The sequence below is a fragment of the Symphalangus syndactylus genome, chromosome 10 (genome assembly GCF_028878055.3).
Source record: "Symphalangus syndactylus isolate Jambi chromosome 10, NHGRI_mSymSyn1-v2.1_pri, whole genome shotgun sequence".
Taxonomy (NCBI): Eukaryota; Metazoa; Chordata; class Mammalia; order Primates; family Hylobatidae; genus Symphalangus; species Symphalangus syndactylus.
Window position 1 is genome coordinate 110,528,917 of NC_072432.2, and position 17,265 is coordinate 110,546,181.

A 17,265-nucleotide genomic window follows, 5' to 3' on the forward strand; every position below is an offset into this window, starting at 1 on the left:
TTTTCTGTGAGTGACAGTATAAAGAAAAGCTATCATGGACTGAAGTTCTGTTGCATTTTAGTTTTGCTTGTTTGCAAGTCAGGATTCATAATTCCCAGATATGAAGAAGTTATAATGTTGTTACCCTTTTTTATACACAAAAATGTACTAGTCAAATTCCCATATTGCCAGTTGTAAAATTTATATGTTGATAAAAGTACTAAGAAACTGCTAGAGCATTATCAAGAGAATATGGTTAATGCATCTTCATTACTACAAATAACCATGAAAAACATACAGATCAAGTTTATGCAGAGCAATTTTTCATCTGAATAGCTCTTAAAAGGGGATGAGCACTGTTTGCCTTTGTTGAACATTTTTTTGTGTTTTTAACCATGTTCTCCCTCATCTGGTACCCACAGCTTCTAGAAGAATATTTTTTTTCAAAACAACAATTGAAGGTGATTATGTGTCTTCCGGATATAAGCAATTGTAAGTCATACAGAGAAAGCAATCTGTCCAGAGCTTGTCTGTTTTTCTAGGCGTAACAGTTTTTATACCAAAGTTATCTAATTTAGAACTGAAATATGAGCAGCAGAATTCTTCCTGTGAAATATTAAACAACTTCCAACAATTATTAATGGCTGTGATGTGTATGATTAAGTCATGTGTGCTAAATTAATGAAAATTAATGTAGTTGTCAGAGATCTGATGGACAGCAGGGATTAGATTGGATTAAAGATGGAGTGCAATGTGTTAATAGTGTTGAAATAAACAGCAAGAGGAATTTGGAGTTAACAAGACACTGAATATCAAATCTAATGAGTAACCAATTTTGTGTAATTGAAGTCTTTCATTACTATTGTCTATCTACTGTTATTTAAAAAAAGTACTGTTTAGGAGAGATTATTTTAAAATTCTGCCAGGAACTTAACTTTTGGCACAACCTCATTTAACAAGTTAAGTCAGTGCCAATAGGTGAACTTTCTGAAGATCCAAGAATCTCCTCAAAATACCTGTACCAGAACCCAATTCTGACCTGAATTCATTGTTGAGCTTATGTTCAGTTTCTTAACATTGGATTCTCTTCTAGTGAGAAGCATTACTATACAAAGTTAGCAGAGAACACAGTCAACTGATCTCAATTTCTGTGTTGTGTTAATTCATGCTATCATACTGCATGGGCATCTACAGGACAAAGTTGCAAGTATACTAGGATATAAATGTTAAAAAAAAAAAAAAACAACAACATAAAAAACAAATTACCTCATAAAATGTTCTTAAGACCAACACAGTATCTGATATTCCAACCTTAAAAGAATCAAATGTAACATATTTAAAAGGTAAGTTTTGCATTAATTTCTATTCTAGGAGGTTGGTTCCTCACAGGCAGGTGAAGAAATTCCAGGCTACACTGTGAATGAAAATAGGTGATTTTGGCTATCTCTTCCTAGACGTTTATTGCCCACTTGATGTCTTGCAGCCTGGCTTTCTGACCCGCACTCTACTGAAAGAGCTTCTAGGTCCTCCAATGCCTTCGTAGTTGCCAGTCATGGCCTGTTTTTATTACATTTCTATAAACTTACTGAAGCTTTTAAAAAACCATTATCACATTATCACCTCTATAAAAATTCTCCACAACCTTTTCTCTCCTGGATCTAAATATTTACAACATTCTAGTTCATCTCCTTTCTTCCTCTATGTTTATTTTTTAGATTTGATATTAAATATCTAATATTTGTTTATTTCACTTTTTCTGCAATAAAATCTTATTAGATGCTTAGCTATACTTTTGTCAAAGAATCACTTCAATTTATTTCAAATTATTTTTCTCTATATTCTAATTTATATATATTTTTGTTATTTCTTTTCCTTGTGTTTTCTAAGGTTGAATACTTCCGTTCATTCATTCACTTACTCATCCTTTATTCTCCCTCTTTTCTGATGAAAGTATTTAAAGCTACACATATGCTTGGTTTTAATAATAGCATGAAAGTTTTCTCTCATTTTCTAAATAGGCTTGTTGGCTCATTTGTTATTTAGGTACAATTAAAAATTTCAGATGGCTGGGTTTATTGAATAAAACAGAAATATTGGAGGAATGGAAGTGGGAAAATGTTTTGATTTTTCAAAGCGACTATGGAAAGCACAATTTAGAAAATAAACTGATATATATATAAATATTTTTACTAATTACTTGGAAATGAATATCTTTTATTATAAGTAGACAGCATGGTTCACTAAAAAGTCATTCCAAGGCAACTTTACTTCTCATCTGATAGTGTGAAAGGTCTGTTAGATTTTGTTAAGATATGTCAGTACTTGTGGAAATAATAATGGAAATAATGCATGTTCAGATATAGTGGAATAATTCTACCCAAAGCATATTGTTCAATATTCTAGCACCCACCAAGTGTTACCGGTGATTATATGTGTCTCAGACTTGGTTCACAGACTTGTTACCAATCCATCTTTTAGGACGGTCATAATCTTCTGTTAATGAGTTGTGTAACCACGAGAGAGTTATTTATCCTGTCTGGACCCAAGTTACCTTATCCTAAAATAAGGGAGCTGAATTTTATGATATTTTAGGTAATTTTTAGATTGAAAATTCTACTATTTTGTGACTTGAAGAATGAAAATATGTGCTTATTGAATTTCAGACCAAAGGCTAACGAGACACCCAATATGTCAAATAAAAGAATCAAATATTTTAATGTTTTCAACATAAAGTAAATTATAAATGTTTGAGGTGACAGATACGCTAATTATTCTGATTTGATCACTGCATATTGTATACATGTACGATATAGCACACTCTACCTCCAAAATGTGTACAATCATTGTGTACAAATTAAAAACAGTAGTAAGAGCAAAAATTTAAAAAAGACTAAAAAATTTGCAATTTAAAATAATCTCAACAGGCTAGCATGAAAGATTAAACAAAATTTAACAAAGATAAAAGCTCATGTAACTATTTTAAAACTTTTTATAACTGCACATTACATACAGAACAAGAAGGCATGGATAACATGAGTTTAAATTTAAAAAAATTCAAAACTCCCAAACATTAATGTTTTGATTGGGTTTGGTTTGGCTGACAAGACTAATATGAGTTCACAGTGACGATACTGAAGAAAATTATGATACTTGGACTGCATTAATACTAGATGAGTCCTCACACTGCAGAAGATACTGTATAACTTTGGCCATCAGCTTTGGTAATGCATTAATTTCTGAAAGAATTGAGTTGTGTTTATAAATGGAGTGGAACAGTAGAGAAGCTGAAAACTATGCTGGAAGAGGAATGACTGCAAAACCCGAGGAGTAAGTCCTACATACAATATAGTGAGGGATGCCATGAGGGAAAGCAGCCCTTTTTTGGTGTGGCTTAGAAATGAGATGAGTTACAAAAGTTAAAAAAGTGAGTTACAAAAGCTATGACATAGGAAATCTTATCTAGTGATAAAACAGGCTTCATTTACAAAAGTAAGGGCTCCAATCCTGGAACTGTGCAAGCAGAGATTGAAAAATAATCTTTAGATACACAGCCTAGTTCTAGTACTGGCATGCCTGAGAGACAGTATTAAATGAAAGCCCCTTTCCAACTCTAAGAGTTTATGATCTGCAGTGCCAAATGGCATCTACTGTCACATTTATCACATCACTCCGATAAAAGGACCAAATAAGAGGCTTGCATACTAGTATAGGACCTTGAGAAATGCCAGTCAAATCCCATCTCCAAATGAAGGTGCCTATTTGCCCTGTGTCCTTAGTTTCACCTTCAGTTTCCATTCCATTCCTTCTGTCCTTCCTTCCTCCTCTTTATCTTCCTTCCAAAAATCTTTCTTTTCTATTCTCTTCCCTTTTCTTTCTTTCATAGTCTCATTTTCTATCATTTTCTCACATTGTTCTACCTATACTTCTTTTCTACCATAAAAACATTTAATGTAGTGGGATACTTGGAAAAAATAAATTGATGCCACTAAACATATATCTATGTATCTCTGGTTTGGAGATAGAAACAATATTCTCTTTGCACCCCTGTATACTTCTAACTCTGTCATTATTGATCTGCTGAGTGGATTATGGTTTATATTTATTTCTTCCATGCTTATAGATATCAATCTATTTGGAAACTTAAAACATTCATCCGAGTTGCAACATAATACTTTCAAGATGATTCTAACATCTAAGGTAATAATCAGGATATACTTCTATTTAAAAATTCTGTAAGTTAGAGGCCAGGTGTGGTGACTCAGTCCTGTAATCCCAGTACTTTGGAAGGCCGAGGAAGGACAACTGTTTAAGCCCAGGAGTTCAAGACCAGCCTGGGCTTGTGTGAGACCCTGTCTCTACAAAAAAAAAAAAAAAAAAGCCAGCCATGGTGGTGTGCACCTGTAGTCCCAGCTACTTGAGGGGCTAAGGTGGGAGAACTGCTTGAGCCTGGGAGGTTGAGGCTGCAGTGAGCTGTGATCACACCAGTGCATTCCTGTCTAGGCAACAGAGCAAGACCTGGTCTCAAAAAATCCGTAAGCTGAAGGTTTTGAATTCTGTAAAAGGAATGTTTCTAAAGTTCTTAATTCTGTAACTTTGAAGTTGAGTGTTTCAAATTTACTTCAATGAAAGACTTCTATATCTAATTTTAATTTGCTTGCCATACTGTAAGGTTTGTTATTTTAGAAAGTGAACTCACTCCTCATCTCAAGGAACTCTAGATTCTTAAAGATCTTTATTAAAACTAAATGATGAAGGTTAGCTTGTCAGTACTTACTCCTTAAGAGTTGAATTTCAAGGGAAACATGTTTCCTTTCAGCTATAAAGATTAATTCTTTTATGTGCAGCAGGCAAACTTTTGTCTGTATGATGAGCAGCAAAAGGAGTAGTGTTTGTTAGGAATAAAAAGGTTGGCACTGGTGACAGAGTGGACGTAAGCTAGACTGTGGGGCTTACCTAACTGGGGCTACATACAACTTATAATGTTGATTAAACTAACATAACAAATAATAACCTATTATGTATTAATCATGATGCATCAAATCATAAAACTTCTCAAGATGTACATATAGGAAGAGATACTGAGATTTCTATTTTGAGTGGTAGTTTTGAACTATTTGAATTATTATTTGAATTATTTATTTGAACTATTTGAATTATTATTTGAATTATTTTCTCACCTGTATCTGAGGGATATGAAATCATTCCCATAAATAACCATGGTTCACACTAGCAGCATCTCTAGAGTGTTAGGGATTTTCTGGCCTAGGCTAACACACGAGAAGGGAAGAGAATATAATCCTGAAATGTTCACATATTGGGAAGTTTTTGCCCTCTTCACCTCTCTTTTACCACTTTGAGAATCACTATATGTCTTCATAATTGAAAAAAAATACAGCTGCAGTAAACACATACTAAGAATTAACTGTTATGGTTTGAAGGTAGGGGTACAGAAGCCAATAAAATATAAAGAAACATTTGAGTCTGCAAAATGAAACAGTCACATTTTAAAATGCAGGCATAGAAAGGAACAGATTATATGTAGAAAAACAAAGGAATATATTTTTTCTTAATTAAAAAAACTATAAAACACTGCTGAGAAGTTAAAGATGACCTAACTAAAGGATGAGATAGCCTATGTTCATGGATTAGATAATTCAATAATGTTGAAGTATCGTTCTTTCTAAATTGATATACATATTACATGTAACTCCAATCAAAATCCCAACAATTTTTATAGAAATTGGAAAGTTGATTGTAAAATTTATATGAAAATGCAAAGGAACTAGAATAGTGAAGGTAATAAAAAAGAACAAAGTTGAAGGACTCAGCCTACTTAAAATCAAGACTTGCTATAAAGTTATATAATTAAGCCACTGTGTTACCAGAGAATAAACAGAGTGCGGAAATGGATCACACATATATGGCCAGTTGATTTTCAACCAATGATCCAATTTAACTCAGTAGAGAAAGAAAAGACTTTTTAACAAATATTGCTACACAGCTGGGTATCTATCTTGAAAAAGATGAACCTCAACCTTTACCTCATTTTACACACAAAAATTACTTTGAGGTGGATCATAAATTTAAACACAAATGGTAGAACCACACAACTTTTAGATGAAAACAAGAGACTATCTTTGACTGTACAGTAAAGGGTTAACTCAGCATACCTGTGCTGCCCAAAGCCTGTACCTTTCAAAGGACTGGCCCTTGACTGATTCCTGGGAGATAACCTATAAGCCTTTGGAATATCCTGCCTGATAAGAGCGTTTCTGTATATCTGGGCCTTGGGTCACACCAAATTGTTTACACTAACAATGGGATTTATGGTAAACACCTGTTTTTTTTCACCTGGGTCCTGGGTCACATTGTATCAGTCTGACCTCTCTGGGCAGGAATTGGAGACTGGGTAGGTAAGGTTAGTCACATGGGCATTCCATACCTACATGACTGACTCCCAATAAAAAATCCTGGGGGACACCAAGGCTTAGGTGAGCAGCTCTACTTGGCAACACTTTGCATGTGTGGTCATATATCTTGCTGGGAGAATTAAGCACTCCACTGGGAGAGGACAACTGAAAGTTTGTACAGGCATACCTCAGAGTTATTATGAGTTCTGTTCTAGACCACTGTAATAAAGCAAGTATCACAATAGTGAATTACACAAATTTTTTGGTTTCCCAGTAAACATAAAAGTTCTGTTTACGTTATACTGCAGTCTATGCAGTGTGCAATAACACTATGTCTAAAAAAAGGAAAAATCCTAATTAAAAAAATACTTTATTGCCAAAAGATGCTAATGATCATCTGAGCCTTTAGTGAGTCTTAAGCTTTTTGCTGGTGGAGGGTCTTGTCTCAATGTTGATGGCTTGTGACTAATCAGGGTGGTAGTTACTGAATGTTGGGGTGGCTGTGTCAATTTCTTAAAATAAGACAACAGTGAAGTTGGCCACACTGATTGACTCTTCCTTTAAAGAAAGGTTTCTCAATAGCATATGACGCTATCTGACAGCATTTTACCCACAGCAGAACTTCTTTAAAATTGGAGTCAATCCTTTCAAACCCTACTACTGGTTTATCAATCAAGCTTATGTAATATTTTAAATGCTTTGCTGTCATTTCAACAATGTTCATAGCATATTTACCAGGAGTAGATTCCATCTTAAGAAACCACTTTACTCATCTGTAAGAACTTTCTTCATCTGTTACAGTTTTATCATGAGACTGCAGCAATTTGGCCACAATTTTAGGCTCCACTTCTAATTCTAGTTCTCTTGCTATTTTCACCCTATGTGGTTACTTCCTCCACTAATTTTTTTTTTTTTTTAAACGGAGTCTCACTCTGTCACCCAGGCTAGAGTGTGGTGGTGCAATCTCTGCTCACTGCAACCTCTGCCTCCCGGGTTCAAGCGATTCTCCTGCCTCAGCCTTGCGAGCAACTGGGACTAAAGGCATCCGCCACCACACCCAGCTAATTTTTGTATTTTTGGTAGAGACAGGGTTTCACCATATTGGCCAGGCTGATCTCGAACTCCTGACCTCAGGTAATCTGCTTGCCTTGGCCTCCCAAAGTGCTGGCATTACAGGCGTGAGCCACTGCGCCCCGGCATGATATCTTGAATCCCTCCAAGTCATCGATGAGTGTTGAAATCAACTTCTTCTAAAATCAACTTCTTTCAAACTCTTTTTAATGTTGATATTTTGACATCCTCCCATGAATCATGAATGTTGTTAATGGCATCCAGAATGGTAAATCCTTTCCAGATGGCTTTCAATTTACTTTGCCCAGAACCATCAGAGGAATCACTATCTATGGCAGCTATAGCCTTATGAAATGTATTTCTTAAATAATAAGGCCTGTGAGTCAAAATTCCTTCTTGACCTATGAGCTGCAGAACAGATATTGTATTAGCAGGCATGAAAACAACATTAATCTCCTTGATTAATGCTTGGGTGCAAGCTCTTGGGTGACCAGGTGCATTGTTAGTGAGAAGTAATATTTTGAAAGGAATATTTTTTTCTGAACAGTAGGTCTCAACAGTGACACAGAGAGATAGGCTGCCCTTTGAAATTTTGAAGCCAGGCACTGATCCTCCTCTCTGGCCATGGAAGTCCTTTGCAGTATCTTCCAGTAGAAGGCTGTTTCATCTATACTGGAAATCTGTTGTTCAGTGTAGCCAGCCTCCTTTATCAATTATCATAGCTACATCTTCTGGATAACTTGCTGCAGCTTCTATATCAGTACCTGCTGCTTCACCTTGCACTTTAATGTTATGGAGACAACTTCTTTCCTTAAATCTCCTTAATCAATCTCTGCTAGCTTCCACCTTTTCTTCTGCAGCTTCCTCACCCCTCTCTGCCTTTACAGAATTGAAGAGTTAGGGCCTTGCTTCTAGATTAGGTTTTGGCATAAGGGAATGTTGTGACTGATCTGATTGTCTATCCAGACCACTCAAACTTTCTCCATATCAGCAATAAGGCTGTTTATTTTCTGATCATTCATGTGTCCACTGGAGTAGCACTTTTAATTTCCTCCAAAAACTTTTCCTTTGTTTTCATGATTTGGTTGTTTAGTGCGAGAGACCTAGCTTTTGACCCATTTCAGCTTCTGACATGCCTTCCTAACTAAGCTTCAACATTTCCAGTTTTTGATATAAAGCGAGAGATGTGTAACTCTTCCTTTCACTTGAACACTTACAAGCTATTATAGGGTTATTAATTGGTCTATCATATGGTTTGAATATGTTTTCCCTCCAAATCTCATGCTGAAATGTGGTCTCCAGTGTTGATGGTGGGGCCTAGTGAGAGGTGTCTGGATCATGGGGGTGTACCCCTCATGAATGGCTTGGTGCCATCCCATTGGTGATAAGTGAGCTCTTGCTCTGAGTTCACACGAGTAAAACTCCCTGAGCCCTCCCTAGAAGCCCAGCAGAAGCACCAGGCTTGTACAGCCTGAAGAACTGTGAGCCAATTAAACATCTTTTCTTTATAAATTACCCAGCCGCAGGTATTTCTTTATAGCAACACAAAAATGGCCTAATACAGCCTAATTTCAGTATTACCAAGTCTCAAGAAATAGGGAGGCCCAAGGAAAGGGAGAAAGATGAGGAAAGAGCCAGTTGGTGGAGCAGTCAGAACACACACAGTATTTATTGATTAAATTTGCTGTCTTATATGGGTGCAGTTCATGGTGCCCCAAAACAATGACAAGATTAACATCAAAGGTCACTAATTACAGATCATCTTAACAGGTATAATACTGAACATATATGAAATAGTGCTAGAATTACCAAAATATGACAGAGACAAAGTGAGCACATGCTATTGAAAAAACAGTGCTGATGGACTTGCTCAGTGCAGGGTTGCTACAAACCTTCAATATGTAAAAAATGCAATAAAATGAGGTGTGCTTGTAATAATACACAGTTACCCAGTGCTTGTAATAATCCCCAGTCAGAATTGCCCTTGACTCCTATTTTTCTCTTACATTACACATCGGGTCCATCAGCAAATGCTAGTCAAAATATATACTCAAACAAATCACTTTTCTCTCTCTGCACTGCCAATACCATGTTACCATATGTTACCATATCATTGCTAATCTTGTTGCTCATCTCCTAACTAGTCTCTGTTTCCTCTCCTCCTTATAGACGATTTTCCACGCAGCACCCAGACTAATTTAAGTCAGATCATATCATTCCACCATTCAGAGCCCTTTGGTGAATTCCCAAAAATCTTAGGATAAAACCCTAAGCATTTTCAATGGCCTGTAAGGCAAGCCCTACATGATCTAGCCTCCTACTATCTCTCCAACCTCATTTACTACCAATGTCATTTGCTACCACCCTTGCCTGTTGTTCACTGGGCTCCAGCCATACTGGCCTGCTTACTATTCCTGAAGCACAGAATCATTTTTCCACTTCAGAAGCTTTGTACTTGCATTTTCCTGTAACGGGAAATGTTCTTCCCCAAGAATCCACGTGACACACTCACTATTCAGTCTCTGTTCAAATAGCATCTTTTTAGAGACACTCACTTTGACTACTCTATTTAAAATAATGAACTCCTTTACTCTGTCTCTTTGCTTTGTTATTGGTTTTGTGTTTCTTATAGAAATTCTCACTTTCTGATCTTATTTTTAGCTTTAAACAATTATTGTGGTATATTTTGATTGTTTCTTGCATTAAAATATAAACTCAATGTTTGTCTGGTTGGCACTAAATGCAAGAATTGCAAGCAGCACAAATAAACATTTACAAAGCAGTTCAAATCCACAATTAGTCAAAGAAATGAAAATTGAAGCAACAAAAAGTTTCACCTTTCTTATTAGCACCTTTCCTACTAGCAAATTAATAATTAATGAGCAAGCACTGGTAAAAGTGCCTGTATTTCCTTAAGTCACCAGTGAGGGAGTATGAACGGAAACAAGCTTGATAATCTTACCAAAGAGTTCTTCCACTTCTATATGCAGCCCTTATAACCCATATTATTCCCTGGCGATTTGTTCATCATGGTCCACTCTTTTATCTGTGGTAAAAAAAAAACCACTGTAGCTGTGGAACCATTGATAAAGTTCCTGTTAAGCTATTTAAGGCCTACGATGCTTTCACCAGGCTTGGCTCTTTAGCCATTATTGGCCTTGCTACTATTTCCTTGGCTGTTTGGAGGCTATTAAAGAGTTGGTGCATTGGGGCTGTCATGCAAGAGGGGAAGTAATGATGATCTAGAGGGAATATATATACTCACGGGAAACCTTCCCGCAGAAGCGATTAGGAAGTAGAGGTTAGACAAGAGACAGGCACACACATGGAAAGCAGGGGGCTAATACCTGCTACATCTATGGCAATGGGCTTTTATTTGTGTTGCATATCCAAATAAGGAAAGAGGATGCAAAGATGACATGTGATTTCATGGATAAGAATATCTCTAAAAATCAAGAAGCCTGATTTCTCTTCTCTGCTTCACCACGGATTGCTATAATTAAGTCTTTAAAAGCAACTGCCTAGGTATTTTAGTGGTAGATTTTCCATTACGTGTATGGATAATACTCACTTTGCTCTGATTTAACTTACTTGCACATTTCTTTTTAAAAATGGGAATTGACATTTTCCTATTCATTCAGAAAGCTTGGAATGACAATTTAACACTAAAATCTTATTCCAATTTTGTCCTTAAATAACCAGAAATTGCTGCTATTAAAAAAGTACATTTAAATTGTGACCAGTCTTCAGAAAGATCCATCTAACTTATTTAACAATCTGTGACTACTGAAATGCTCAATTGAATAGTCACAGAATTTTTTTTTAAAAGTCTGCAATCTCCTACAGAGTAGAATCTCATATTTTCTTTATTCCAGAACATTCATGGATTTTCTGTTTTGAAAATGACACCATTTTTCAAAAGTAAAATTCTTTCTCCTATGAAGAGGTGATAAAATAAATGGTAGCTGAGCTGTCAGTACTGCCTCAAGAGTATGTCACTTTATCTAGTGATGGCTTTTTACAGACTCCACAACTATAGGTATGTTAACTTGCTTAAGCAATTTTATACAACCAAAATCAGGTATTCCATTTGATTAAATTGAAATTTAACAGAGATGGAAGACACCAAGATTAGTTCTTTGATCTCTCCCTCCAGCAGATCAGAAATAACATTCTCTATGCTAACTATCCCAGTTTTCCTCTGCCCCCTGACAGAGCCTAAATAGCTTCATTGATATTGATGATGAAAGATTCCAGAATTTTAATCCTGGCATGTAGGTCCTCTGTAGAAGGCTGCTAGTCAGGACCCCTGCCTGACATGTAAGAGGAAGCCAGGATCTAGGGAAAGAAGATTCTTATTAGGAGGGTTTCCTGGGCATTTAAGATGTATCCGCATTCCTCAGCAGGATTCCATGTGTCTGTGGAGTAATGGTAACTATTCTTACCCCAAGAAAGCCTAGCGGCCAACAATTCTCCATCTCTACCAGGGATCAGGATCTGCCTCAGCTTAGGAGTCCTCCTCTCACGGGCTGGCCTAAACAGAATGTCCTGGAAAAGTGCAGTTTCCCAGGGTGCACAAAGATTCTTCCAATGACTATAATCTTATACTAGAACCTGAGCTCTGTGAGAACAGGCACCACATCTATCTTTTTCACTGATGTTCTCTCAATACCTGGCACAGAGAAGAAATTAAAGCATTTGTGAAATGAATGAATACTTGTTAGCTTCAATTGTGGAGTAACCCATATGCCTAAGAGTGGTATCTCACATAAGTCTAAACATCCTTGATGTCAGGGTGTGGGTCTTAGACTCATCATATTCCCAGGGCCTAACACAGTGTCTGGCACTGTCTATAGTATTCAATAAATATTTAGTTTAATGATTGAATAAATACATACTGTTTTGAAACCTAAAAAGCATTATAAGATTCTCCTGAACAACTTCCATTTTATATGGTCAGTAAGATTTTTTAAATGCTTAATTCTATTTACTTCTATAATGACTGTATTTTTTTCAGATGTTTTATTGCTAAGTTACAGTAAAGAAATAATATGCTAATAATGTTCTCCAAGCCATGAAGCCGAGGAGTCCATGGTTATCAGTATTAGTAATTTGTTGATCAGAATTTCAAAGGACACTGATGGCTACATAAATACAACTTTATGATTTTTTGTGTTCAAATAACTAAGCATTTGTGGTATAAAATCATCTATATCTAAAGTGCTTTTTCTGAAGAGAGTTGGTAATTCTTAACCAATTTAGGTAAAATAGTAACATTGTCTCCTATCTAGTCCAGAGCAAACACACCTTTTTCTTTTTATAAAACAAAACTTAGATATAATTTATATATAATATACAGATCTTAAATGTTCAATCTGATGAGTTTTGACACTTGTGTACACCTGTATAACCACCATCCCAAATATTATACCTAGAATGAACATTTCTATTACTTCCAAATTCCCTCATGTCCCTTTAGAGTCAATTCCAAACCCTCATCCTGAGGTAGCTACTTTCTGATTTCTATCATCACATGCTAGCTGCCTGTTCTCGAGCTTCATATACATGGAACAATACAATATGCACTCTTCTCTGACTAGCATTTTTTGTTCAGCATAATGTTTATGAGATGCATGTATGTTATTGCATATATCAGTATACTTAATCCTTGAACAACACAGGTTTGAACTACGCGGGTGCACTTATATGCAGATTTTTTTCTACCAAATGCAGACAGACGAATGTGAAATTCATGTATATAGAAGGCTGACTTTTCATATATGCAGGTTCCTATATGAGAGAGCCGACTATGGGACTTGAGTACACGTGGATTTGGGTATATGCAGGTGGCCCTGGAATCAACTCCCCCAGGAACAACTCTAGTTCATTCCTTTACAGCTGAGTAGTATTCCATTATTTGAATGTACCACAAATTGTTTATCTGGTGTCTTGTTGATGGAGATTGGGTTATTTCCAGATTTGGGGTATTATGAATAAGGCTGCTGTGAACATTCTGTTTCAATGTTGTTTGTTGTGGCTTTTGGATATGTGTTTTTATTTCCCTCAGATAAACACTTAGAAATTAAACTGCTATATTATAGGACATATGTTTAACTTCATAAGAAATTACCAAACCATTTTACAAAGTAGTTATACCTTTTCTACTCACATCAGGAATATATGAGGGTTCTAATTGTTCCACATCCTTGCCAACATTTGCTACTGTCAATTTTTTATTTTATTTTATCCATTATATAGTTGGTGTGAAATGTTATCTCATTGTGGTTTAATTTGCATTTTCCTGATGACTAATGTTGAACATCTTTTCATAGCATATTGATGATTTTTATATCTTCTTTTGTGAAGAGGCTGTGGAAGTATTTTGCCTATGTTGTATTTTTCCTGACATACAAAAATTCTTTATATATTCGGGATATATGTATTAAAAATATTACTCCCAAGTATGTGACTTGCCTGTTCTTTTTCTTAATGGCATATTCTGATGAACAAAAAAACTTTAAGTTCATTTTATCTATCTTTTCTAGTGCTTTTTGTTTCCTGTATAAGAAATCTTTGCCTACCCTTTGTCTTTACCGTGTGGGGGTCCCAAGACTATCAATTAGGTTTGATGATTTACTAGAAGAAAAAGCTGTTACACTCATTCCAGATTAAGGCCAAGAAAGGAAAAAGGTTGGAGTCAAAGAGAAACAAAGTTTGGTATCTATTGTGAGAAACACTGTGGGCATAACAGGCATGTGAGTGTGGGAGTAGAATCAACAGTTCTGTTTCAAAAATACTAAATTTAAGCTGCATATGGGACATCCAAGAGAAAATATTAGTAAGCAGCAAAGGATGGGTAAAACTGAAGACATAAATTAAGGACCCATCTGTAGGCCATGAACTGAGTTGAAATCCTAAAAGGAATGAGTACAGAGAAGAAATGAAGTGTGGGGTTGGGGCTGTTCCAATATTTGGAGTAAGAAGAGGATTCAGCAGACCATGGCAAGAGATGGAACGGCCACTTAGATAGGATCTTGTGTTTCTTTTTTTTGAGATCTTGTGTTTTTTTTTGAGGATCTTGTGTTTCTGTCGCCCCGGCTGGAATGCAGTGGCACGATCTCGGCTCACTGCAACCTCCGCCTCCTGGGTTCAAGCGTTTCTACTGCCTCAGCCTCCTGATTAGCTGAGACTACAGGCTCGTGCCACCACTCCCGTCTAATTTTTTGTATTTTAGTAGAGACGGGGTTTCACCATGTTGGCCAGGATGGTCTCAATCTCCTGACTTCGTGATCTGCCCTCCTTGGCCTCCCAAAGTGCTGGGATTACAGATGCGAGCCACTGCACCCGGCCAGATCCTGTGTTTCTTATTGAACTGCCTAAATTCTTCATACATTAATGATATTATATTTTGTCAGTTATATCCACTACAAATATTTTCCTAATTTTTGATTTGTCTTTTGATTCAGTTTATTTTTGACATATCTACTTTAAAATATGTGTTGTATAGTAAAATCCATTAGTTGTTCCTTTGTGATTTTCTCCATTACTTTTAAGGTTAAAAAATCTTCACACTATTATTATTTGCCAATTAAAAATTTAAAAATAAGATTTAGGCCGGGCGCGGTGGCTCACACCTGTAATCCCAGCACTTCGGGAGGCCGAGGTGGGCAGATCACGAGGTCAGGAGATTGAGACCATCCTGGCTAACACGGTGAAACCCCATCTACTAAAAATACAAAAAATTAGTCGGGCATGGCAGAGTGAGCCTGTAGTCCCAGCTACTTGGGAGGCTGAAGCAGGAGAATGGTGTGAACCCGGGAGGCGGAGCTTGCAGTAAGCCGAGATAGCGCCACTGCACTCCAGCCTGGGCGACAGAGTGAGACTCCTTCTCAAACAAACAAACGAACAAAAAAAAAAACAAAAAAAAAAATTTAAGATTTAGAAGTCTTCAAGTAACTATTGGTCAGATTATTGGTCAGATAAGCACTTGCATTTTTATTTTTATGTTTGCTTGTCTCAGTGCACTTTGGAATTTATTTTTGTGTGTGGTTGATACTTTTTCAAAGATTTGCCAATTTTCCCAGCACCGTCTATTAACTATTTCCTTGCTTACTGAGCTGTGACGTCTTCTGCTTCAATTACTACATTTTGTTTAGTTGAATTTCAGTGTTAAGCTTTGCAATTGCAAAAGATGACAAAAAGTCTTCCTTCCAATCTTCAAGAGATACTTTGCAGAAGAATCTCAATGTATTTAAAAGGATACATATATATATAACAAAACCAACATTTTGCAGAAGAAAAATGCAGGGAGAGAAGGCTAAAGAGAAGAAAATCATGAAGGGGAGAAAATAATGGGTACAATACATTTCCTGTGGTGGAGAAAAAGGTGTTGAAAATATTTCAAAAAATTCATATAACAAATATGTGTTGAGTGCCTTCCCTATACCAGTTATCATTGTCCTAGGTGCCATGAAGTGGTGAGTAAGACAAAAGCCTGCCCTCAGGTGCTTAGATTTTAGTGGAGACATTGGGGAGACAGATTATAAATACACAAATGAATTATATAACTTCAGTTCATGAAGATGGGATAGAGTGAATAGGGGAGGTGAAGACAGGCAGGAGGTTAAGAGTGTTAAGAGTGGCCTCTCTGAGATGACATTTAGGCTGAGCTTTAAATCATGAAGAGGCATGGGAAGATGGGGGTGGCAGAAGTGCTCTAGCAGGAGGGAAGAGTTAGGTGCACAGGCCCTAAACAAGGGCAAATAACAGAGAAGGCTGATGTGGCCATAGCATGAGAATGAAGAGAAGGAGAGAGTGGAAGGAGATAAGGTCAAAGAGATAGGAAAGGGCTTCAGGAAGAAGACTGGATTGCCAGTGGCAATAGGAAGCCTTTGGAAATGTTTACGTGGAGGTATGACATAACCTGTTATAAACTGACATTTACTTGGCTGTTGTGTAAAAAATAATCTTGTGGGGGTTGGGAGGGAGGAGAAGACAAAGGATTCCAGCTAAAAAGGTCTTGTATAAAGAAAAAGACTAACATACTTTGTTCTTTTAAATGTAACAAAACTAAATATTTGACATAATGGGAAGAAATATAAGTGACTAGGGTGTAAGACTACTGAAGGCAGGGATTTTGGTCTGGGTTTTTACTGGGCATCTCCTGTGTTTAAAATAATCAATCTGGCAGTCATTAAAACTGGGTTGAATGATCAAGTGACTATAGCAAATAAATTTTTATTTGTGTAACAAGACTCAGATGAAATGAACAAACAGAAAAGAGCTTTAGACAAGTCTCATGAGCTACAGAACTGGTTTCATAATTGCACGGTACATCAATATATGGGGCAAACAGATTTCAATCAGAGATGGGTAGTTTTATAACAACATTACACTAAGACAAGGTTCAAATTTCAAGTTTAAATTTAGCCATTTTGTTGTAAACTTCTTCTCATCCCTTAGACTATGAGTTCCTATGCAGCAGGAATTATAACTTATTTTTAACTCTCCAGTAACAGCAGAACACATTGTGTATATGTATTCCATAAATGTATATTTAGGCTGTTGGAATTCTACTGAAGAAGAGCTAACACATAGGCAAAATGCTTGAGGAAGAAAATTCGGACAACTTGGCAGCATTTATCATTACTAACATTTTAGTCTTCCAGAGTAAACTTTGAAATTACATTCTAATTTGAAATGATTCTGGTTTGACAAGTTAACTCTTGAGACATCTCAATATGGTATTATGAAAGAACAAAACCATTCATCAACCCTTTCTGCCAATGTTAATTTCTTTAAAAAG

The 17,265-nt window shown here is 36.4% G+C and overlaps 1 protein-coding gene across 37 annotated transcripts in view; it reads right to left on the reverse strand.

The window, feature by feature from the left end:
- The window catches only part of TBC1D5 (TBC1 domain family member 5), a 598,207-nt gene that overhangs the window by 88,405 nt on the left and 492,537 nt on the right, over window positions 1-17,265 (reverse strand). The window lies entirely within an intron of this gene.